The following is a 27,762-nucleotide window of genomic DNA, read 5'->3' as shown; positions in this document are numbered from 1 at the left end:
GAATGTCTTTATTACTGCGTGGTACTGAAGGATGAAAATGAACAGGCTATAATCAGTTTCGCAATTTTTTTTCATTCAAATGTCGTGAAGGATTGAAAAATTGGGCTCATGCAGAATCCGTTTATTTCTTTGTTTTAAGAAATTTTAAATTTTTTTATTTTAAATTAATTTTTTTATACGTTTTCAGATGTTTTAATATATTATATCAAAAATAAATTTAAAAATAAAATATTATTTAAATATATTTTTAAATAAATTCAAGGCGTTTTTGCCACAAGAATAACATCAGTTATTTAAAAATGGTAAGAATGTCTTTTTAAAGGAACCTTTACCGAGAGAGATACTGACTAGAAATACAAGTGACCGGTTATAGGCGGTGGTAGCATATCTTTTAATGCCGTTTTGGAGTATTAACTAAAAAACCAAAATGTTACTGTGCAAAATATACTGTGTATCCGGTGCCTCACACGGCACTGTGAACAAACAGATTGTTCACAATGTCTTTTTTTTTTCTTTTGTTTTTTAATTCGACCCTTATTTAACCAAATAATTTAACAATTTGTTGGGAAAAAATAAAATTAAAAGACTGGTCATCAAAATAAAAACCATGTAGAGAATGAGTGATTTAAAAAATTTATGTTAGAATATTTATTGTAATCCCTATACTTTTTAAATTATAGATATCGGATCCTTTTTATTTTCAAATTAAAAAAAAATTAATTTTGATCTTAAATTTCATTCTTATTATTATTTAGCCTCTAATATGAAAAAGTTGTTGAAATCTAGTAGTAATCAAAACATTTTGTTGGCACGAATTCCGCCATCAAAACATTTGAAATTAGTGTTAAATTATTCATTTTAATGAGGAGAGCTCACATTAGAGTTTTTTTATTTTTACCTCGAATTTACCAATAAAAACAAACTTAATCTTGTTTATATCTGTTTTTTCAAAATTATTTTTTATTTATATTTAAATTACTACTAATTCTCTTTTTTATTTTGTTTAGAGAGCGTTTTTTAAATTATGACTACTTTTTGGTTATCTTGTATGCATTTAATTTTTGAAGAGGTTTTTTTATTTATCTATATATTTTTTTATCTTTTGTATAGATGAATTTTGTTTTTAAAATTAAAAATATTTATTTTCAAATAATATTTATAATATGTGTAGCCTTACATGATATACATTTTTCCCTTTTATTCATTCATTTAGTTTAATGTATGTATCTATTTCTATTATCGTTTGATTAAATAAAAGAGTTATTGTAATAAAAAAAATTAATAAACACAATCAAGTAAATGCCACATGTTACGAGATTAAATATCTTGATTTATATCTGTCTTTTAATTTTTTAATTTTATGTTTAGTTATCATTTATGTTTTTTAACAAACATAATTCTTAATTTATTTAATTACATGTATGCATATACATTTTTTAAATTTTTGCTTAGAATTTTTTTAATTACAAAAATGTGTCAAAAAAACTATATATACAATTTTTTTTGAAAAAAATATAATTAATCAGTGTTGAAGCACAAGTTAAATATCTAATGTAAACTATACGTGACCAAATTCTGATTTTACATCTCCAAGACACCTCTTATTAAAAAAATAAAAAACAAAATGCCATTGATTTATTTTTTTTCACAACTTGCCAGGCATGTAATAGCTTACACTTGCAACTTGTAAAAAATGAGTTTTAAACTAGTTAATTAAGAGGCGTCGAGCATTGTGTTGCAGGGCATTTATTAATTTATTATTTAAAAAAAACCAGCACATAAAATTATTAAAATTAGAATTAATTTAATATTTTTTCAAAACAAATATATTTTCGAAAAACACTTAAAAACAAAACTTATTGCGCTTAGTCCTCCAATAATTAGGGTTTTTTGAAAAAAAGTTGTATTTAATATCACGCGCTTCTCGTGCCTTCCTTAATGTTGTGGTTGTGGGCAATTTGAATGATAGTTATTGGAGGAGCAATTGACTACTGAATCTTACAAAAAGAAAATGAATGGGGCCCGCGTTCTTTTTGCTACTCTACAAAAGTTCAAATAAGGAGAACAGTGTAATCTCAACCGTGAAAAATAAGAATAGTAAATTAATTTATTAAGTCCCTATATTTTTATTATTCTTTAAATTGGTCCTTTTGGTTTTGTAAACATAACTTATAGGTTATAATCTCTTTCTCGAGTTAACTATTAATTCCTTTTTAAAATTTATAGATTATCCTCCTAACTTCGTTTATGATTTGCGAGGGACAGTGGGGAAAAGAGAGCTTTTTTTTTCAGTTTCTTTTCTCTTTTTCTAGTTTTTCTTTTCCAATGAAAAATAAGAAAACTTATTCATTTCTTAAAATTCTGAAAGCCTTTTCAGACTCAAAAACTAGAAAATGTATTAATGTTATATTGTTTTCTTTTTTAATAAATAAATAAATTATGTTCTATGTTTTTTAAGTGAAGAGACTATCTAATTATTGACTAAAACACAATAATTAAACAATAATTTACATTAAAAAAGAATTGAGCCTAGGACCAAGAAAATGCGCTAGAATGCTCCTACCTATATCAATATAAATGATTGAAACAGCTTTGCAGCATGAATTTATGGCAATGAGCATTTTTCTCTCCAAATATTCCAAATCTCAAAGTAATATTTAAATGATTTAATTTTTTTAATCTCTTAAAATTTAAGAAACATGATAATTAAAAAAACTCTCCTGGATTTTCTGTTGCTCCTTTGCTCTCTTGCTTTTTAACTTTTATCATGCTAATCCTTTACAAGGTTTTGGACAGAAAAAAATAGAAGTACTAAAATGAAAAGAAATCTAAAGTAGAGGCACTAAATTAGTTATCATGCTTACCCGATCGAAGTGAACTGCAGGGCTGGAGATCTCCAAGTCGCTCGTCTTTCTTTGTGAAAAGTGGGATGTGATTTGTGAAATCAACCTTCCACTTCAAGGAAAGTTGCCATATAGTCAAAAAGAAATTCAGTGGAGCAAAATAAATAGTAATAATAATTTAAAAAAAACCATTATTTGCAAGAAAAAGTTGCGATCACTCAGCTAGCACCGATACAAGACATAATTGTGAAAGGAAATCAAATCAAATTAAATCAATAAATAAATAAATTCAGTGGAGCCAGCTGGCAAAAGAAGGTGGGACTAGACTTGGAGTCATCGCACAAAATAAATACTAAAATGACATGGAAAAATAAAGAAGAAACTAGAAAGCATGCTGCGCTGAAGCTGTGTAATGTGGGCATGTGACAGCGTGATGTGTGTACCTCTGTATTCACGACACGGTATGCAGTTTTCTGGCACATTTGGCGGATGCCATGTGGCCCTTACAAGAACAGACAATCTAACAAACAAATGGATGGCAGCAACGCGTATTGCGGATCAATTTTTTTAATATTTATACTCTATTTTTTATTTTTATAATAAAAAAAATTACATATTTATAAATTATTTATTAATTGATAAAAATTTATTGTCTACTGTTATTTATTATCTATGAGTTGGATTCGTGTTTGGATTAATTTTGCCGTTACTTTTCTACTTTTATTGAAGAACTCATTCAAAGGCTTTTGTCTGGCCGATTATGATTACTTGACACGTGCAACGAAGAACACTTTAAGAAATTCAAATCTTGTTCATAAGTTTGTTGATTTGCTGCCCGTTTTATGTTAATGTTAGCAATCAAATTAAGTGCAAGATCAACATACAAATTAATTAGTCTTTTTTGAGAGAGAATTAAAGGATAGAAGATCCAGATGTTTTCTTACATAAAAGAGTGTTTGTTATTTATTCAAGTTGTTTTTTAATATTTAAAAAAATATTAAAATGATATTGTTTAAGGTGTTTCTCAATAATTTTAATGTGTTAATGTTAAAAATAAAAAAAATAGAAGCAAAAAATATATTTTATAATAATAAAGTGTTTATTTCAGAAAAAACAAAACATGCCAGCTGGTTGAATCCCTCTAAGTTGATATGATGATGCGATTTGCATACAGAGAATTCTTATAATAAAAAGGATGCAAGGACCAGAAAGCCGAAGAAATCACTTACCAGTTGCCGAAGGAATATCAGAAATTCTTTAACAGGCTTCGAGTAAAAGAGAGTAGAATCAAGACTGGCCTCTGCATCAGCAAGAAAGAAATTTCATGAGTTGGCTTCCCTTGCCTCCTTTTAAATATCAATGGCTGGCACTCCTGCAAATCTGCTATGTATTTGTTCCTCTTTATGGAACAGAATCATGCCAAATCTTGATATATCTTGCTTCTTAAATAAAATCAATGGTAATAATTAATGATGTAAATAATCATCAATAGAATCGGGATTTCAAAATCATCAAGGGGGGGGGGGGGAAGGCGAAAGAGAAAGAAAGATGGCCATTTCAAAACCAAAGTAAAAAAGTAAATGCTTCAACTTGTATCGTATACTCAAGCAACTGTAGCCCTTTTTATCCCCCACCAAGAAACGATTCCTTGATTCAGTAACAGTGCTCAGATTCTTCTCCGAAATCTCCAACCAGCCCATATTAATGCATTGGACCGTGTAGGATCTTGTATAGATGGACCATACCTTAAAACATTCAAGCAAGCCTTCAAGGAATGCAGCAGAGAGCAGCGGTAGCTATTGTAGGAAACGAAATGGCTTGTATGAAATGTATGCACAGATGGACTTCTATAGCTTTTGCTTCCAAAAGACTTGAACCACTGAAGCTTCTAATCGTGTCTTCAATGTTCTAATCTATATAGATCTAGCACTTTTAAGCAAAGAATAATTTAACATATTTGGTATTATAATAACAAACTATTTTTTAAAAAGTGTTTTTCGCTTGAAAAAAACAGCAAAATAACTTTTTTATTTATTTTGTAAAACCTATTTTTAATACCAGCAAACCGTAATGATCTCACAACACCCAAAAAAGTTAATTTGAAGAAAAACAAAACTTTTAACAGGAAATCAACGAAACCTGCAGCAGCAATGCACAGATCTTAATGGTTGCTTGGTGGGTACACTAAGAAAATGAAGGATGTTTGATTAGAAAAATGAAGCCCACTTCCTTTTCCGTTTCTTCTTTATGATATACTTGTTCCTTTGCTTGTTCAGCAGGTTTTTGTAGATCTAAATAGAAAGAGGAATGGTGTGCAGATGAAGCAAACTCCTTGACCTTGAGGGTACGTACTGGTGAGATGTCAAGCCATCATGGCTAGCGTTTTCAAGATATATAGATATATAGGTGAACGTGGTAGATCATGAAGCTGAGTTTGATTTTGCCATCCAAGTATAAGTAGCAAACTTTGTTACTGCACAAGCAATCGTACCAGAGATAAATACCTCGCATGGTTCTCGACAGTTACAGATCATACTGGGCCAAGTTCTCATTTTGCTTCTCTTCGATGCATAATTTGAGCATCACGACATCACCCTCGCAATACGAAGTAATTGTGATTTCACAGTATAACAGGAACCAGACAGACTCTTAATACCTCTTTCCAGGGATCTACTACTCAGCTTGTCAATAATATTATGGTGCTTCAATTCTAGTTTTTTAGCTATCGTGAATATAAAATTTCCCACCTAAAATCATAACTAATCTTGCGGCAACTAAAGCAAATCTTCGTCGGCAGGCATTTTCTCTGCCCATTCCATTTAAATTTCAACGGTTTGGTAATTACATGTCCGCGTTACAGTGCGGCTCCAATAAAAAATAAAAAAAACCGTGAGAAAATATGTTAAATTCATATGCAACTTGATCATGATGGATAGGTCAATCTTGAAATTTTTGTTTGATTTCTAGTCTAAACAAAGTTTAAAATTGAATTATGCAGATGTTATTTTAACGCGACTAGATCAATTTGACAGATACAAAAACAACTTCGATAATTGACCATTGATAAAAGTCTTGGTTTAGCTTTAAAAAAAAATCAAGATGATTTTAAAAAAAATATATTAAGAGGGCAACATATTAGATTGATCTAGGTTTCATGACTTAACCCTCATCAAGTTCGTGATTCAGGTCATTAACTCCACTAGGTTTAGAAACCTTATTTTTTAAAACTATTTATTACTTAATTATACAATAACAAAAATAGATACTTGTAAAATCAAGCACAAATCAACTATCTGGACTTTTGTTTGGGACTGAGATAACCTTATAAAAATTAAATCAAAATAATTTATGAAAATAAATTTTTGATCAAACAAATATTAAAGAATAAAAATTAAAAAAAATAATAAAATAAAGACGGAGAATGCAAATAAAAAAAGGGTGGCATCGCACCACGCTGAAGGAGGTGCATTGCAACCTAAGTTTTCTAGTATAGAGTACTAGTTTAGAGGTTGCGCTATGTTTTAGGTCAAATAAAAAAATAAATGTAAAAATAATATCTAGGTTATGGAGAATTTTTGGCATTATTATTAAATCTAATCTGTAAATCAACTTTTAAATCTCTTGATCGAATTTATTATCTAATCCAGATTTCAAATTAAATTAAATGAGAATTATTCCAACATATCTTATTGGACTTTGTAGATCCAAATCCAACCCCGACACTTAATAAAATGTGTGATTTAGATTTAAAAATATAATTCAAGATGATAGTTTTTAAATATTAATACGCCAATATATTTGATAAATCGGGGCTACAAGAAAAACCAAAGCAAATTATAAAGAAAAATCCAAAATCAAGAACATGTTTAAATATGAAATTGGAAGAAGAAGAAGAAGAAGGAAAACAAAATAGGGGGAAATGGAAAGGAAAGAAAAGAAAAGGGGGGAAATGGTAAAAAAAAAAAAGAGAAAAGGGACTTGCTTTACAATTCATATCAACAATAAAAGGACTCGCTTTACAATTCATATGAAGAAAAAAGAACTAGAAATTAAGATGCTTCATTGTTTATATATATATATATATATATATATATATATATATATAAAAACACCGTAATGTTTTTTAAAACATTTTAGCATTGCTGGATAATAATAATTGTTGTGGTCGGCAAGCGAAGCTGCATTCTTAATTTCGCGCGCAGAAAGTCGGTGCATAGAATTGGGACCCTGTCTAGATTCGAAGATTTTTATACTCTATTATTATAGTTTTAATTAAACAAACATAAACGGCGAATCACATGACAATGTTTGTGTACTCGCCAGACATCTTAATCCTCCGGCCACCGAAGTTTCATGCATTTGTCCATAATTTCAGGTAAATATTAATCTAGAAAATTCATCTTCTCGTCTCTACAATCCAGGCTGAAATGCTAAGGCACCACCAAGGGATAAAAATAGAGTAAATGAATGCGCACTCAACGAAATACACACATACACTCCACGTTAATTAATATTTCGAGCAATTTTATTCCTCGTCAATTTTGTGGGCATTCTCAACATGAACACGAAACATTCACTTTAGTTTTTCTACTTTCTAGTCGGTGCATTTTTTTTATTATTCTTTGAGCTTTTAAAAACTTTATTTTTCCTGTTTTTTTGTTATTGGTCAAAAAAAAAAGAAAAAGTAGTTAGAATCTAATTCACAAGGGAAAATTATTTTTAACACCAATATCAACCACAAAAAATAATAATTTTAATATTAACGATTTTCATTCGATGAGAAGAGTTCTACTAGAATGTTCTTTACATTCTTATTACCTAAGATGATAGATTTAAACTCAAGAAATTGTTTGGATTTGAGTTGATTTTGGATATTTAGATTGATTTTAGCCTTATTTAAGGTCATGAATGGATTTATATAGGTCTTTGAGATGTTTTTTAGGTGTTTAAAGTGATATGTGTTGTTTTTTTTATATTAATTGATTACTATCTTGAAATAAAAAAAATGAATAAAAATTTAATTCTAAAATTGTTTGAAAAACAAATTTATTTTTATATTTTTAACAAGACACTTTGTATCTTTTTTGATGTCTATCTTTTATATTCTAGAAAACTAATCAAGGCAATATATAAATTAGACATGGACGCACCTTCCTTTCCACACAAGGCAGTACTTTACAGCCAAGATTACATGTTTTGTAGGAAAATCTCGTGGGATCAAGAAACAAAAAACAGCAATGAGCACATGCATGTTGTTATTGTTATTAATAGTATTAATGACTTTTTAAAAATTTTAAAATTTAATTTTTAAAATCATTTTTTAAAATTTAATTATTATTAATGACTTTTTCACATATTCATATATTTTTCTAATTTATTCAATTAAACATAAATAATATCTTTACATTTCTCAATTAAAACAAATTATTAAATAAATAAATCTCAAGAAACAAGCAAATTCAATAAAAAAATATTATTTTAATATATTTTTAAATAAAAAACAATTTAAAAAATACCCATTAGAATTCATTCAAATGAAGAAAACAAAAATCATTCAGAAAGGCAGAACACTATACGAGACACAAATTATTCTTGGGAATGGGCGAAAGGCAAAACAGTAAAATATGCTTAAAATCACATGTAATCCCTCTACTTTGTCATTTTGCTCAGATCAATACCTTTGATCTTTGAATTAGCTCAAACCAACCTCTATATTTCTAAAATAGAGAAATTTGAAATCTTACTTCTGGTTATCTTGTTACTGTGACATTCATTTGGTCATTTAATTGGTAAGAATCTTTGATAAAAAGGCTTAAATAATTTCTAATTAGAAGGAAAGGGATTGATCTGAACGAATTTAAAGTAAAGGATTTAATCTAACAAAACATAAAAAAGTAAGGGTACAACATGTGAACTCAACAATTATTTTCTTTTTGATCGTAGTAGTGATTATTTTTTAAAATATATTTTTTTATTTTTAAAAAATTATTTTTAATATTAACATATTAAAACAATATAAAAATACTAAAATATTTAATCTGAAAAAAAAATTAAAAATACAAAAATAAACTTCCTGATATTCAGGCAGCGAGTGGAAAAAACGACTCATCTGCGAGTTGATTTGGGCTAATAAAAGATCATCCCTGAATGCCGTGGACCCATTAAAGACTTGTTTTTTTAAACTGTCAACCAATAAAGTTAAAGCCTCTTTTCTTTCCAAAGCTTGAAATCCTGTCGAGCATCAGTCCCATGTCATTCGGGTTGAGCACTCGTTTGGAATTGCTGTTTAAATAGGGTCGGTTAAAATTTATTTATTTATTATATTTTTAAATTATCTCAATACAAGGATTCTGAATAAAAGAAATATTTTAAAAAGAAACCATACGATACTCCCAAACAATAATTCATTAAAAAAAATCACTCGTGGACAAGATAGACTATAGGTAGACACCTTAGTAAATATATCTCACGCAATTAAAATAATTAGTAAATAAGAGATCATAGTTTTTAAAATGAAACACAAAAGCAATAATCAATTAAATAATAACAAGTCGTAATGTAAAATTGTATCCTCAATTAATTCACCGTCCTGCACGATGCTATTCCATGTGCGTTTTGCTACTTTATTATTAACAAGATGATTACAGGTTATTTTTACCGGTACAGTCAAACCGGGTTGTAATTGCTTTGAATTTGGATTAGAAAGTTATATTTTTTTATATTAAAAAAATAATTCAACTTTTATTATTAGATAACGTTTGTGCACACGTATAATTATCCAGACAGATATATATATATATATAAACCCTACAATTTTGCATTTTGTTGACATCAAATAATAATTATTTAAATATGAATTCGCTTATTCTACAAATAATTCAAAGAAAAAAATCAATTTTTTTTTTCAATTGCCTAAAAATCAATATTTTGAATTTTTGCAAGAAATATAACATTATTTCATAAAAATAGGAAAATATAATAATTCAAAATCTTAAAATCACTAAAATATGTTAAGTGGTTAGCCAATCCATAAACATATTTTAAATTAAAATGTTTTTTTCCGTGTTAAATTAGGTGAGTTATAATTAAGAGTATACTAGTTAATAAGAAAATATTTAACAAAAAAATTTCGTGCGATGTGTATTTTAATTATGAAGAAGTTTATTATACATATATAAAAGCGTGTTAGTGGAGGTCGTTGGAATAGTAATGCTCCTTAATAAGTGTCTAGCAAAACCCATGAATGCTTTTTTGCAAATAAACCTAAAAGGTACCGACCTCTATGTTAGGGAAAAAACAAGAACAAATTATTCAACATGATGATTTTGCATTTGTGAGAAATTTCTATCGATAAATGCTGCGTTTACTGGAAATTGTAACCATTAGTTTTAATTTTTGCGTTTTGAAATAAAGTCTCTTTCCATCATATAAACTTTTTTTTTCATTGGCATATTTAAGAGATTTCTTTTGTGTTAATTTAGATTGCTTTAACATGATATCAGAGCTGGTTTTATAGAACGGGACTTAATTTTTTTAGAGTGATATTTGTTCAGTTTTCACAAATCTGGTATTTCATCTTCCATTTAGTTTCTGCAAATCTGAAATTTCATCTTCCATTCAAATCCTGCAATTTGGTATTTGCGTTCTGTTTTTGTAATTTTTTGTTTTGGAGTAATCGTATAACTTAGAGAAAATATTTGCTCAGTTTCTGTAATATCTGTTCAGTTTTTGCAATCTGATATTTTATTTTCCGTTGCTTTTACATTCTGGTTTTCTTTGTTTTTTGATTATGGCTACTAAAAGAGATGATTCGCTTTAGTTTATGAGTGTGAGATTGGATGGAAAGAACTATTCGTATTAGAGTTATGTAATGAGAAATTTTCTTAAGGGTAAAAAGATTTTGAGATATGTTAGTGAAACTTATGTGATACTTAAAAATACCGAGGAGGGGGATACTACTTTGATAGATGCATGGGAGGCAAGAGAGGTTTAGGATCATCTGTAAAGGTTATTCACGCAATCAATTTTTGCAAAGCAGTATTAATTAGATAATGACATACAAGCTCTTCACTAGAAGAATATAAGTATTAAAGAGTTTTATTTTGTTATGACACATTTTTTGGATCAATTGACTTTTACAGAATTGACAGAATTAAAGGCATGCGGTGCCTATATTGATCGTAGAGAGCAATAATGAATGATACAGTTTTTAACAACATTTCACAATGATTTTAAAGGACTTAGAGGTTCAATTCTGCATCGTTCTCCACTACGTTCTGTCGACTCTATTGTTAGTGAGTTATTCTGAAAGGGAATTCTTTCTGCTTCAAATCCTTTTGTACTAGCAGTACCATCTAAGTCATTCTAAGATCATCAAAATAAGCTTTACACAAGGGTTGCCTTCGACTGTAAGTAGAAAGGTTATTGGAAAGCTCGGTGTCCCAAGTTAAGATAACAGAATCAAGCTTAACAGTCAGTCACAATCTAATGCTCATAGACCCCCTCAGGGTTATAAACCCCTACATCACGAAACTGCAACAATAGTTTCATCATGCTCTATCACAAATCCTAGTACTCTAGCTAAGAAATTTCAAAAGTTTCTCTCCCTACAACTATAAACAATATCTACTTCTTCTTATATAGGCCAGTTGCCTCATAGTTCCTCAGGAATGTCACATTCTGAATGGGTTTTGGATTCTGGTGCTTTGCATCATATGTCTGCATATTCTTCATCTTTTGCTTTTGTATCCCTTTCACCCTCTATTCCTGTTATTAACTGCTGATAGCACTATCATACCCTTAACATGTGTTGGTTTTGCTATCACATCTCACTTGTCTCTTCCTAATATTTATCTTATTCCAAAACTTAGATTGAATTTGATGTATGTTGGTTAGTTATGTGATTTTGGTGTTTATTTAGTCATTTTTTCCTCTCTTTTTTTATTGTGTACAAGATCTGCAATCTCAAAAGCTAATTGAGACAGGTTGTAGGGAGAATGGACTATATATTTTGGATGAGTTAAAAGTGTCAATTGTTGTTGTTATTGCTGCTATTGTTGATTTGTCTTCTTTTCATTTAAGTCATTCCTCTTCTAATTTTTATTTATAGCATTCTCGTTTAGGTCATATTTCATCTTATTGTTTAAGATTTTTGACATCCATATGAGCTTTTAAAAAATTTACAAACTTGTTATATTTCTGATTCTAGTGGATGTAAACTAAAGAAATTTTTTGTTTTACATTTTAATCGAAATATTTCTGTTTCTTATTCCCCATTTGACTTGATTTATTCTAATGTATAAGGACCTTCTTCTGTTGCCATAAAAAGAGGTTCTCGATATTATGTTTCTTTTATTGATGATATGAAACATCGTTCTGAATTCTTTGAGATATATACAGCTTTTCAAGCTTTTGTCAAAACTCAACATTCTGCTGTTATCAAATGTTTTAGATGTGATTTAAGTGGGGAATACAACTTTAATAAATTTTATGAGTTGCTTGTCTTAAATGAACCATTCACCAAACTTCATATACAGATACTCTTGAGTAAAATGGAGTTGCTAAAATAAAACATAGACACATTGTCAAAATTACTCATTATCTCTTATTATCTACTTATGTTCCTAATGAGTTTTGGGGAAAAGTTGTCCTTACTGCTGTAATTTTGATTAATACAATTTTATCTTATCATATTTCATGTTTTTCTTCATTTAATTAGTTATATGGATATACCCATGATTATTCATACTTTAGAGTTTTTTGTTGTACTTATTTTGTTCTTTGTCTTTATGTAGAATGCAGTAAGTTGTCTCTTCAATTTGTTATTTGTGTCTTTTTTGGTTATGGTGAAGGTAAAAGGGGGCATCGTTGTTTTGATTAAATAACTCAGAAACTTTATGTCTCATCATGTTGTCTTTTTTGAGCATATACTTTTTTTTTCTATTTCATCCACTATTCATAGCTTGACTAGATTTGATTTTATTTATATATATCATTTTTCTAAGGATTCTGATAGTTTATCATTTTAGGTTTCTAGTACCTCAGATACACCTCCCAATGTTCGACCAATTTATACTCATCATTTTGCAGGTACTGATATTTTACTCTTCAGCACACGTGAAGCTCCATTCTCATCTATAGTCCTTTAAGCTTCATTTGAGATTATGGATCCACTTCTACATCAATCCACACATATTTGTAAGCCCACGAAGCTACCAGATTTTGCTTATTCTTGTTATTCTTTATTATTTACTTTCTTTTTAGCTTCTATTCATTGTCTCTCTAAGCTCTTTTTCCTATAAAGAGACAATTCTTAATCCTATTTGACAACAAGCTATGGATGCAGAACTTTATGATTTACTCAAGACAAATACTTGAGATTTGGTTACTCTACCTCTTGGTAAGAGTGTTATTGGTTGTCATTGGGTGTATAAGATCAAGATTAATTCTGATGGGTTTATATAGCGATACAAAGCTAGGTTGGTTGCAAAAGGATATTCTCAATAGTATGGTATGAATTATGAGGAGATATTTGTCACTGTTGTAAAAATGACTAATATTCGTATTTTTATTGTCGTAGCTTCAGTTTGTCAGTGACATATCTCTCAACTTGATGTTAAAAATGCCTTATTGAATGGAGATCTTCAAGAAGAAGTTTATATGACGCCTCCTCCCGGTGTTTCATATGACTATGGGTCTATTTGTAAGATTAAAAAAACGTTATATGGTTTCAAACAAACACCTCGTGCTTAGTTTGATAAATTAAAAAAAATGAAAGGTGAAGAAATTAAAATAATAATAATTAACATTTCATAAATTATTTCAAATAAAATAAGTAAAAATCAAAAGAATGAGGACCAAATTTGATAGATAAAAAATTTCAATAAAAAAATGATAAGAAAAAAGCAAATAGCAATTATAAAAATAAGGACCAAAATTAATATAAAAATTAAATTTTAAGAGATGAAATTGAAAAATAAATATTCAAAACAAATTATATATAGCAATCAAAAGTTTGAGAATCAAATTTGATATAATCAGCAAATAATGACATTTCTAAATTTTTCACAATTTCCGGAAAGTGTTTTCCGCCCAAATTTTTCAGGAAAACACTTTCCTGAAAACCAAGCCAAATTTTCCTTTGACTGAAAAGTGTTTTCCGTTGACCAACTTTTCCAATAGCAAACAAACACAGGAAAGTTTGGAAAGTGGTTTCCCGGAAACCACTTTCCGGAAAACAAACACAGCCAAAAGGAAAAACACTTTCCTAGAAATCAAATCAAATTTTTCTTTGACTGAAAAGTGTTTTCCGTTGACTGGAAAGTGTTTTCCGTTAACCAACTTTTCTAATGACAAACAAACACAGGAAAGTTTAGAAAATGATTTCCCAGAAAATGAATTCCAGGAAACAAACATGGCCAACATGGAAAGCAAACCCTTTATTGACTAAGGTAGCACCTTAAAGTAAGATTCAGCCGAAATGAAAAGGCATGGATGAACTATATGATATGTTGATCAATTCTATCAATAATTGCTTCAAGACACCAAGCCTTGAACATCTTGGTTTGTAGAATAGATGTGGGAATTAATACTATCGCCTAATTTCAAAATAAGAATCTCTCGAAATACACTGTATAAGGATTTAGCAGTGTGAACGCCTCCTTTTCCACTCTTGACAATCAGGGCAAGAATAAAGCAAAAGTTTAAGAGATAGAGAGTAAAGAGAGACACACACGCGCACATGATATAAAGTCCAAAAGGGGCAAGTATATACTTACCTTGTCCAGAAACAAGAGGAAAAGATGTGTGTGTGTGTAGATATATATACGATCCTCAAGATCAGCATTCGCAGAATTCGGAGGCCTCTTTGATTTCGACTGAAAATATGCTAGGTATTTGGTTCTGGTTCCTGCTTCCTGGAAATAGAGAAGATACACTTGGTAATGTGTTCATCAAGGTCAAAAGGGAAGAATAGGAACAAAGATGGATCGATGCATGGATGTGGTTATGGACAAGAAATAGCAATAAATTAAGATGGAGGAATCTGTATATAAGCATCAAATGGCTGTAAAGACTGGATTCCCACTTACTAAGGATTTTAGTTGACGTGAAGAAGATGCTAGGCATGTCAGTGCGTACATAACTCGTATATACTTCGCTCATTCCAGTCCGAAAGGGAAAGTTCGTGGAAATTTCTGAAGTGGTGTCATGATCTAATCTATTTGGCTAGAATTTATTTTTTCAAATTTACGAATTAATTATAACATCTCCTCAAGGAAGATATCACCCACTGGTTTGGTCTACTAGTTAGTTTCTTTGATCGTGATCCCCTCTCCTTTTAATGTGTGTTTAAAAACGGGGTATTTGTTATTTTTTAAAGTGTATTTTTTTATAAATATATTAAAATAATATTTTATTTAAATTATTTTTGATATCAGTATATCAAAATAATTTGAAAACAATAAAAAAAATTAATTTTAAACAAAGAAAAAAATATAATATAATATAATTTTTTTATAAATATTTTTAAAATATAAAAACAAACAAAATCATAATTAAAAATATTAATTCAACACTACGGATGGTTTTATACTCATTCATATGATCATCAAAATCAATCATCTTCACTGCATGCTCCTACATCAATTAATGATAAATTTAACAAATCTTTATGGATATTGATCTTAAAATTGAACTCAAGAGGTTGAAAAATTAATTTTTAATCATCAGATCAATCTTTTAGAATTTTTTCTTATTCTGTTTATAGCAACATAAATATATATTCTTAAAAAGTTTACATTCTAGGTCTAAACTCGTGAACTTTTTTTAGTTATACCCTTTAATTATATATGTTAGGCACCCCGAAAAACCACTAATTTTTTTCATTTTCCCGTTCTAGCCTCCCCCCCCTGCCTATTTGTTTTGTTTAGATTGGATTATGTGAAGGTTTAATTACCTACTGAGCTGCAGAGAGCGATAAAAGAGAAGATAAAAAGGTTTAGGTGGGGAAGTTGGCTGCCAACTTGTATGCTGTTGTTGGGTAATTGTTATCTTTTTGATGAGTGCTATCAATTTTAAAATCTAACGTATATATATCCACTTCGCAATCTTATGGAAGCCATATTTTGATCAAACAAAATCAAAACAACAAACAATATTGATAACAAAATCAAGAATTAATTAAAACAACAAACAATATTAATAACAATATATATAATCAATTTAAAAGCAAATAAGAATAAAAGATGGCTTGTCCAAATTAAAAAAGAAGTCTAATTACTTAAATTCCTCCTCTTTCTCATAAACCAAACACATTTCCACCACTAATTCTAAAAGATAGAAAAAAATTGAAAGTCTGTATATTAGATTCCTGTTTATTTATTGGAAAATAATTTCTTTTTAGAAAGTAATTTTTTTAAAAATGAATTATTTTTTTATATTTGGTAGTATCATGAAAAGTAAATTAGAAAATACTTTCTAGTATTTGACTATGTTATGAAAAATAACTTATTAATATTTTATTTTTTATGTTTATTAGAAGAATAAAAAACAAATCTTACAAATTAAAAAATTAAAATCACTTTTCAAGAAACAAACAAAGCTTTAAATAGAAAAAAGAAGTTGGGATACTTAAATAAATAATAAAAATAAAATGTTTATACACTAAATATGTAATAATCTCTATAAATATATGCAACTAATAATGTAATTACCCTTCAAGTAAAACACAAATTACTCTATAAAATAAAAATGCATTACACAAGCACAGAACAACTAAATATACATATGATGTTGTACTTTCATTCCAGTCACCAAACAGTGACCTAAAAGAGACGCGGTTTCGTGTTCGTGGTGTCGCTTCATGGTGAGGACAGAGCATGAAAAGGAAAGACAAGAAAAGCAACATCTCATCTCACATGAAATGGATACTTCTTCCAGTAGATATATGTATATCGTACCTGTTTATGTGCCTTTTACATTGTGCAAAATGAGCCATCCTAGGCCATGAAATCAGATGATGCAGCGGATGCAAGGCCGGTGTTGTTCTTGCTCCCTACCTCTATATATTGCGATAGTTTACACAGTTCATGCGGTAGTGGTCTAGCTACTGAATTTCCTCGAAAAAACTCGAAGACGACGACCTTATCTGGGTCTTTGTGGAAAATCTAGAGCTGCAACCTGTCAAATACAAAAAGACGTGAAACCAAAAGTGCTTGGTGTTAATTTAATACGTATGAACGCAATTGGGTGGTTAGATAAGATATTATTATATTTATATAAATATATATTTATTATTAATAAAAAAATAATTTATTTTTAATATTTATCTAATATTATATTTATAAATCTAGAGTAAAGATAAAGTTTATGAGACAGAAATACTTTGTAAAGAAAATTATAAAATTTTTATTGCATCAAAACATTGTTTCTAAAAGTATACATGGTCGATATTCTCTTAGATACTAGACATTTATTAAAGCAGTAAAAACTGATACATATTGTGTTCTTTCTTTTATAAAATGAAGCGGTTATTCTCATAAGCCGAGATATAAGAAATATCTAGAACTAATTTGTAAGTGCTTGTTATAATATATGTACACTAAACTGACCCGCATAAAAATTTCATATGAAGAAATCATCTACGTCTATGAAAAGGCTCACGTGATGATTGTGTAAGTGATTCTTAGACCTGTTATCACCAAGTCATCTTATATAGAGAATATTATGCTTTCATCATGTTACATGTTATTTTAATGGAGGTAACAAAATGGCAAACATTGGATGCAACATGAACTATATGAAGATACTTGAGTAATTAAGAAAGAATTCATCATTTTAGGTGAATTATAAAAAATATTCTATTTGTTCTCAAATAGTATTGACTGAGAAATATTTGGCCAAGATGGAATGGGATTTGAAAAGAGTTTCAAATCTTATTCAAACTATCAATGACTATTATATAGAGAACAAACATGATTTAACATGACAAACATGCTACATGCTTTAATATTAAATCAGAACATTATTGATGAAAGGATATTAATTACACTGAGAAATCAATCACTGAAAGATTAAGTCAAACCATTAATAACTTTTCTAATATTTAGGGAATCATGATACATTGCTAGATAATGCACATGGTCTTTAAAGAAAAATTAATCAATTGATGAATTGATAATAAATTAAATTATTTAATTTATTTAATTTAATTTAATTAGAATTATATTTTATATTTGAGCCAATATATTAGAAATCTAATGGGTCACATGTATTAAAAATTATTAGTCAAAAATTAAATTGTGATGATTTAAATAAGTATAACTTCATTAAGAAGCCTAATGTAACATATTATTAAAATAGTGCACATAAATATTCAATAAGAATATATATATATATATATATATATATATATATATTTCATTGTTAATTTTTTTTATGATTTTCATAAATTAATTATTCTTTTATTTTTTATGCAGTCACACAACAATTATGAAGATATTATTATTTTTTTAAAATTTGCGCCTTAGATTATGTTAAGTTTTTATTTTTTTAAAAAAACTAGTCATAAAAAACATGTTTTTTTTGTCAAATATAAATAAAATTAATAAGAAAATAGGAATCTTGCCTCAAGAAATAAAATCTTCCATCCATAATTTAAATTATTAGGATTCTTGAGAACATTTAATTTAATTACCATGGTTTGTTTTATAAAAACACATATTAATAAAAAAGGACATTTTTTCATCAAAATAAAAAAATAAAAAATGAGAATTTCTACTTAAAAATATATATTTTCTCACCCATAATTTAAATGACTTAAAAACCAGTTAGTACTAATTCAACATCTAAAAAAACTTATTAAATTTCTCTGAATATACTTAGATTAATACGAGAATATATATTTAAAATCAGATATTCAGTATTGATTAACGCGCTAACTGTTTTGAAGATATAACCCTTACTGTTGAAAAATAAAAATAAAAATAAAAATAACAACAATAAAACCATGATTTTTATATTTTTAATTTTATATATACTGTTAAAAATTATACCCCACAACAAACACAAAGTCCTTACTCCTTAGCACCTCTACAGTCTACGACACTATGCTATCTAACCCGTCTATGGGCTATATGTACGGGATGGTGTGTATATATATATATATTTTTTTTTTAAATACAATATTTTATATTAAAATCGTGACTATTTAATAATTAAAATTGTGATAGTAAAAATTGAATTTATAAATATTTAAATATTAAGATTTTAATGTTAAGTAATTATTTTAATTTAAAATTTAAAATTATTATATGAAAGATTTTATATTAACTTCACGAGACGTTGTATCATTCATTTCTTTCATAAAAAATAAATGAAGGGCAAGGAGTAAGGACATGTCAAGAGTGGGACAAAGAAATTGAAGTAAAAAACATCTCATGTGGCAAGCTTTATTTTCATTGTTCATGCTATAAACATTAATTAAACAACTTAAAATCAGGAAATCAAAAGGAAAGGTGTCTGTATAGTTTATGATTTCTTGATTTACTTAGAACTAATGAGGGAATACATTGATTTAGAAGTCAAATACTTTAATACAGGTAACATTTCCTATTGTTATAGCTTTGATTTTTTAAAATATTTTTTATTTAGAAATATATTAAAATAATATTTATTTTTATTTTTAATAGTTAAATATCAAAATTCTCTCACGATGATGGCAGTCTCACCACATGCTAATGCATACATCTTCCTTACAGCATACTCTTTCTGAAAAAATCATACACCAGAAGACTTCAAACAAGTTGATATAAAGTTATCTTGGAGTGGAAATCCATCCAACATTTGACATTTGAGAAGGAAAAATAATGGCAACTTCCGTAAGGACTATTGCTCACTGTCAATTCGGGGAAAATATTGCCACAAATCTCTGGAGTAGATTGGGCGAGAAAACGGTTGAAATCATGTTTTTTTTAAATTAAAATTTATTTTTATTAATTTTTTTAATGTTTTCAGATGATTTTGATGTGCTGATTTTAAAAATAATTTTGAAAAACTAAAAAACATCATTTTGATGCATTTCTAAGCAAAAAGTACTTTGAACCGCAACTACTACCACAATATCAAACAGGTAATGGGACCAGGCCGAGCAGTGTGACCAGAAAACCAGCCAATTGAACCTGCAGGCAAGGGCGGAGCCAGGAATTTTTCCTGTCCTGGGCTATTAAATAAATATATAAATATTTTTTAAGATCATATTAACTCATGTACATGAATTTTTGAAGTTAACAGTAAAGTTTCAATTCAAATACACTATTCAAAATTTTTAAAAATAAATTTGAAAGTACATAAAATTGAAGTGAAAGTAAAAATAAACTCACTATTAAAGTTACTTCTTTCGATGTTTTGTGGAATATAATTCATCTATAATCGAATCTGAATCGATATTGTAACAACCTCTCAACCGGGATAAAATAACAATCTCATGTTAACCGGAAAACAAAGTAATTAAATTTTTTTCCTTTTTCAATTCCTCCTTCCTTCACTTGATTCTTTATTAGATTAGTGTTTTATAAGTTGGATTTTGTAAGTTTACAAGGTTATTCTCTCACTTTTTTTATTTTTTTCCTTGGATTTTTTTATGTTTTTCCCTTACTTTTATCTATTTCTCTCTCGTCTTTTTTTTTCTTTTTCTATTATGCTTCTACCCGGTCGGCAACATATAAAAGAAAGGAAGAGTTGATTTATTTTATTTTTTAATGGCAAATAACCATTTTACTCTTAATGAGTTGTTTTGCTTTTATTTGAATTTTTTTTTGTTAGCACTACCAAGCTCTGTTCATCCTAAACTTTTAACAAGATTTTATTCAATATATTTTAAGACCCCTCATAAAATTTCAGCTCAATTTGATGATCGGATTGAAAATTATGTTAAATAATATAAAACTGGTTAAATTGTGATTTTTCATCAAATTTCTAAATTTCTCTAAAATTTCTAAAATTTTAACTCAAGTTAAAACATCATATTAGAAGGTTCCATATAAATTTTCAATTTTTTTTTAATAATTCAATCAAGAATTATAAATTTTTTTTTTAATATAAAACTAGTTAAAAAGTATTAATAAAATCTTGACCTGAATGATAGTGAACGCAAACCTATAGCATGCCTCCACCTATGCTGCAGGCTATCTAGCTGGTCCCAATCTACTGGCTGGAAAAAAGAAAAACTAGCTTGACAAACCCAATTAAGTCGAACCACATTGACCCGCTGGTATCGCGTCAATCACTGAGAAAAGAAGAAAGCAATTGTCACTTTCGTAGATTATTTAGGTTGCAAGGAAAAGACCAATGCGATTGAACCTTGTCCCATAAGAAATAATTTTTGGTGGCATCTTCTAAAATCTGAACCAAACAACTCATTTACTGTCGGAACTAAAACTTCGAGGATGATTTAAACCTTATTCTTACACGTTAAGAAAGCAAACGAAGGAATTATATATGGGGGGTTATCATGTGACTGTTCATCGTCAACAAACTCATGTGCTGCCATAAATGCTGCCGGCCTATCATCAATCGTGTCAAGAAGACATCATGGAGCACCAGGGCTTCTAGCCCAGCGGTTTCCTTGTCTCTATCTTCTAGATTCGAGCTCTAGTATGCATGTCTGTCATCTTTACGATGTTTTATATGTTTACTGGATTTACAGGGTATTCAGTAGATCCGAAGATTAGTTGTGGTACGCGCAAGCTGGTCCGGACACCCCAAATTACCAAAAAAAAAGAAGAAAACATCATGGAACAGGACTTGAAATTGTGTTGAAGTTGATAATAGTTGTTTTTTAAAGTGTATTTTATTTTAAAATATATTAAAATAATATTTTTTATTTTAAAAAAATATTTTTAACATTAATACATCAAAATAATCTGAAAATATCAAAAAAAAATTAATTTTAAAATAAAATAAAATAAAAATTTTAAAATATTTTTAAAACACAATGCTAAAAACACCAATACTATATGAAGTAATGGAAAGTTGTGGAAGAAATTAAATTATTAAAGTTCATGCAACAAGAATCGCCCGTATGTGGGTTTGCTCCCTTCCTTCGTCTAGCTCGACGTCTATAATTATAAACAATTATTAAAGTACATGTTTGCATGGACCAATATCACTTTTTTCATCGGTACTCCACGATTCTTTAATTATTTTTAGAAAAGAAAAACTGTTAAGATTTATAGTGTAAACTGTAAAGTGACAGCACAATGAAAAGGATTAATTAAACAAGAAAAAAAATATATCAATTGATGACACTAGTTACTCCACACTATAAAATTTATCTATTTATTATAATTTAAATAAATATTAATAAGTGAACTTGTGATGTAAAGAGTTACGGATTTCCTATCCTATATTATGATCATCAATTCATTTTAAAGCCATAAAACAAGGAGCATTATTATTATTATTATTTTATGATAGAACAGATAGAAACATTTAGGATGTGTCTCCACTACTTTTAAAAAAATATATAAAAAATTACTCCAAATTTATTGCATACACGTTTCTATCTTTAATATTTCCTTCTCTTTTTGACTTGAAACAGTAAAAAAAAGTTCCCATTATAACTTTATATGTCTCTTTGTTGATATGTTGTCGTTAGAATATATGTCTTGTAGATAATTGATTAGCTATAAGTGATATTGATTTTGTCCATGAAATAGCATGTTTATTTTTAAAATTTATTTATATTTAATTAATAAATTTAATGTTTAATTAATAAATTTAGATTAAAGATAAAGTCATTGGAAAAAAATACTTTGTAAAAAAAATTATAAAGTTTTTATAATTATGAGATTTCTATTGTATTAAAGTATTATTCTGAAATGTTCTTAATTGATACTCTATTAAGACTGAACATTAATTAGGTTTGTTGAGAGATAAATATCTTTACATACAAAATGTTATATTTTGATCTCGACTACATATTGTTCTAATTAAGAGTAAATAAGGATAAAAATTGGGTATAACATTAACTATACAAATATATTTGAGTGATTAAGAGAGCATTCATCATCTTATGTGAATTAGAAAAAAATATTCCACTTGTTCTCAAATAGTATCAATTATAAAATCTTTGCGCCAGATGAAATGAGATTTGAAATGAGTTTTAAATCTTATTTAAAGAATCAATAACTATACTTTTCAGAACAAACATGATTTGACAAGGTATACATATTTTATGCTATAATTTCTACGTCAAAACATTCTTGATGAATGAATAATATTTACATTAAGAAACTGTTTGCTAAAATGTTAAGTCAAACCACTTATGACTTCTCTAATATTTAGGGAATATAGCACGTTGCTAATCAATGCATTTGATCTTCAAATATAGATCAATCAATTATTGAATTGATAATAAATTAAATTATTTAATTTATTTAATCCTACTTTATTTATGATTATGATTTATATTCAAGCCAACTTGATAGAAATCTAATGAGTCATGCATATTAAGAACAATTAGTTAGAAAATTAAACTTGGATAATTAATCAAGTATAACTTGATTATGAATTAGTTTTAGATATTAAGGACCATAATGTAATTAATACAGGTGATTATAATTCTAGACCTAAAAAAATCAAGTAGAGACTTGATTGAATAAATTTCTAATATACTTTTTGAAATAATATATGTTTTATTATTCAAGCAGAAAAATTGATATTTTATCATTTATAAGGTTATTAGTGTTTTTCTATAAATAAAGTGTTGTGCCTTATATTTTAGAAATTGAGTTGTACAAATGTTATAGAACATACAAAGAAAAATTTTAAACACAATAAAAAAGTTATCACTCAAAGGCATGATAATCTCTCTCTCTCCTAAAAAGGATTTTAGAAGATTTCTCACTAATGAATCATGTAGATTACTGTTAGAGGTTAGACACTTGGACAATTTATGGTTTGTGATAACGCAACCTTGAAAAAGTTGATCGCACCTCATAAAAGATCTAATCTTCAAGTAATATTTCAATAAATCGTAAAACAACACTAAATTATCTAATGAGATATTGAAACTCTTAATTTTTTTTTAAATTTATTGTTTTCACCGCATGTATTTGTTTTGTTTCAAGAAACCAAACAATGTTTTACCAAAACAAAGAATTAAGTAAGAACCTCTTCAAAGGAAAACGGGTTGCCATTTAAAATAGTTAAGTGTCTTTTATGTGTGGACTCACTGCCTAATTCTTGCTAGTTCAAAAGGACCATGATGTTAATTTTTTCTATATCATGGATTAATTTTTGGATATAATTTATGGGTGAGTGGTTACTTTCAAGAATTAAACTACAAGAAAAAACCCGTCAATACAAGATTCTCAATTGATCACATATGTAAATATGAATTGAAAAATACAAGTATTATGATTTGAAGTATAAATATCTTCTTCTTCTAATTCACTTCTTGTCATTTGACTATTGCTAGCTTAGCTAACAGCTAACTTTGCAAGATGAATCCACCAAGAATGAATGAATCAATGAAGTCACCGCATAATGATAGATTGAAATAAGAGTAATTCTATTGTCTGGGCACTTGCTAGATTTCATTGGTGGCGAGTTCCACGTGAGCTTAATTCTCCATGACGAGACTTGTAGGGCCTAGCTCCTCCTTGAAGCGAGACTCTTGGTTTTGTTTGCCAAAAGTATTTTGCAACAAGGCTGGAAATGCGATAAGGAAGTAATGAATAGTGATGGAATGGGAAGATTGCAGTTTTTTTTAGCTAAAAGCCTTAAACATTAAATGTCAAGACTGCTAAACCAAATGGAATCCTTCTTGAAAGATAACTTGCCGTTTCGGTAGTTTTTGTTTAGTTCTCTGATATCTTTTTTGAATTTCTTTCATTATTTGCTTATTATAATTTTAATAGAGTCAGTTGCTCCATCTGTTTAACAATAATGGAAGCCAAATTCTTTCGCTTTCATAAGATTGTGGGTTTTGGATATGCAGTCATGAGGTTGAACTCACTGTTCTTCCAGCTGCTCGTATTTCTGCTTCAAGAACAATGTAGTTTGCTGCACTGGAATTGACGAGGAAAGAATGCACCAGTTTGCTGCTTCTGTTCGTAGTTGCAAGCCTCCTGAAGTATACAAAGGCAAGGGTATACTGTACATTGATGAAGTGATCATGAAGAAACAAGAAAAGAAATCAAAATAACATGGCCGAAGATGCTTGGTGCTAATTAATACCTGCATGTTTAGGATACTTCCATTGATGAAAGTTCATCAATGCTTCTTTTTGTGAAACAAAACCACGGTTCCATCCGAAGCAATTTTGTAAGTTAGAAAGCAGTTTAGATCAGTCAAATTTCTGCAGTAATAAGAGTTGGTTGTTCCAAATATGAGCAAGATTTTCTGCTTCTTTAATCGGTTTTATCATTGTCATTGTCACTTGCTGGAAATGCTGTTAATTTCTTGCATTGCTATCTGATGTTAAAAATCTGCAGCAGCAGTTATTTATGAATATTGTAATATAAAAAATTAGAAAGAACACAAAGATAAATTTAACATGGTTCGATAACATACTTATATTTACAGGACCAAGAGTTCTATTTTCCCGGTTATATATATAATATATATTTATAGTGAACCCTAAACCGTCTAAAAAGTCTAACCACTTAAAAGATATTAGTAATTTTCAACCATACCCTTTTATTATATGAGAGGGTGTTGTCTCTACACCCCCACCAACTTATCAATCATTCCAAGCATCAAAACCATAAATAAATCCCAAAAACCGCTCCACTCCAGCATGTCTATGAGCCACAAACTAAAACACTGTCCATTTGAGAGCCAAATGCACACCCCATTTTCGCGGTCGGCACTTCAAATGTGAATTATCCTTTACTTCTAAGAGTTCATGACATCTAGGAAAACAATTCAATCAACTCTCTTGAAGATAAAGAATGGTTTACTTCAGGTTTTGTTGGAGGCAACAAAGCGTTCTTATCTCTCTGTTCCTGTCTTCTGCTGTTGTCATTTGCCAAGGAATACAGTAAGCTTGATGTCAATCAGTTGAGACCTTGATCACTCGGTATTTGTAGACTGCCTAGTCCAGTAATAATTAATCCTGGCAATTTGTTTTACTAGTCGCGGTGTGGAAAGATTAATAGCTCTGCTCGAGGTGTGCAAATATGTGGTGGTGGTGGTGCTTGCCTGCACAACCTAATGAAATAATATCTTCAGCCAGAATGTTAAAGCTGCACCGTCGCAAACCAAACCTCATAAACAATCCGATTGCCAACAGGGGTTGGTTCAGTGATAATATGGCCTTTCACCTCACCAGAGTTGCTTGGGTTGAAGTCACGGTAACCCTTCATTGGTCACAACTAGATATCCTAAATTTTGAATCTAACATAATATAAACAATTAAGGTATGAATCTTTTATGTTGATCTCGGCAAAACCATGGCTCAAAATTTGATCGGGAACAAATTTCAGGTTGAATGTGAAAAAATATTAATTTCATAAAACCTAATTAATCTTGTCAATTTTTAATGATTTAGCTTATCCAGTATACCAATCCAAACTCATTCATATTAATATTAATGATTTAAAAAATATATATTTTAATAAAAACAATGGATCCGAGTTAACCCAGTAACCTAAATAAGATATTTTATGAGTAATTCACTAAGTGAGTTTGACAAATAACAAAACAACCAAAACTTATTTTTATATTCGTCCTTTTACCCTTCCCAAAAAAATTACTTGCCTTGGAATCAGAGGTGTTTTTGTCTTTTCACACGATAAATTAGTCATTATAAGTTTGTTTGGGGATATTATTGTCTTTCCCATATTTTAATAAATAGTATAATGACTGAAAAGCTCCCAAAGCCATAAAAAACAACACTGCCAGAAGGGGTATTTTTGTCTCTTTCTTTTTTTGTCTACAGTATAATTACACATATCCTTTTTGTCCAAAAAATATAAAACATGGAATCAGAGGTAATATGGTCTTTTTATCTCGTTTTTGTTTTGTAAATCTCAATTTCAATAAGGGTAATTATGTTATTTAATATTAAATTTATATTATTTATTTTTAAAAAGTTGTTAGTATGTACGACGCCTCCCCATTGAAGGAAAATATATTACCGCCATTTCATTTGATTTTTTTCTTCATAACTTTTTCCTTCCTGGGTAGCGCATGTAAACTTATAGTAGCTGATTTATCGTCGTTGAAGCTTTTTTTTTCCATCATTTCATTTCTCTCTCTTACACAGAAAAATGAACTATGATCCTTATTTTTATTGGTATTTTAGATTCAATCATTTTAGTTTTGATTTTTTTGTTCTTTTTTTTGTTAAACTTCTATTTATTTTCAATTTAATTCTTCAATTCTAATTCGTCATATATAGTATTTTCAAATTGTTCCTTCTTCTTTTGATTTCTTAATTTCTTTTTTGACACTTTTATCAAAGTTTTTATAGTTTTTAATTTTATCCTTTAAATCAAGTTAACGTTTTTTTTCTTCAATGATGATGATGATGCTGGTAGTGTTAATGATGATGATAATAATAATCATGCTAATAATAAAACTACTAATGATAATAATAGTAGTAGTAATAGTTTGTTATAATAATAATAGTAGTAGTGATAATGATAATAGATAATAAAAATGATAATAATATTATTAGTAATAATAATAACAATAACAATGATAATAATAGTGGTAATAGTAATAGTAATGATGATGATAATAGTAATAATGATAATGATAATAAAACTAATTATACTGATAGTGATAGCGATAATGATAATAATAATGATTATGATAGTAGGAGTAGTAGTAATGATGGTAGTGGTAATAACAACAATGATGATGATGATACCAATACTAATATTAATTTAAATAACAATGGTGATAATAA

At 28.5% G+C, this 27,762-nt stretch overlaps 1 protein-coding gene across 4 annotated transcripts in view; it reads right to left on the bottom strand.

Annotated features, from left to right (window-relative positions):
• LOC133689290 (calcium-transporting ATPase 10, plasma membrane-type-like) overlaps positions 1 to 14,826 on the bottom strand; it is a 29,050-nt gene extending 14,224 nt beyond the window's left edge. Inside the window, exons 1-3 of one of the 4 annotated variants that reach the window (XM_062109099.1) lie at positions 14,621 to 14,826; positions 4,073 to 4,143; positions 2,865 to 2,955 (exon numbers count right to left, since the gene is read on the bottom strand). The gene's annotated coding sequence lies outside the window, so the exon portion shown is untranslated. Of the gene's footprint in view, positions 1 to 2,864; positions 2,956 to 4,072; positions 4,914 to 4,982; positions 5,219 to 14,620 lie in introns of those variants that run through there. The other 3 variants (XM_062109100.1, XM_062109098.1, XM_062109101.1) reach the window with 3 other exon arrangements.
• Positions 14,827 to 27,762: the final 12,936 nt, after the last annotated feature.

Source organism: Populus nigra, chromosome 3 (assembly GCF_951802175.1).
Source record: "Populus nigra chromosome 3, ddPopNigr1.1, whole genome shotgun sequence".
NCBI classification, from domain to species: Eukaryota; Viridiplantae; Streptophyta; class Magnoliopsida; order Malpighiales; family Salicaceae; genus Populus; species Populus nigra.
This window is presented reverse-complemented; position numbering and strand designations above follow the sequence as displayed.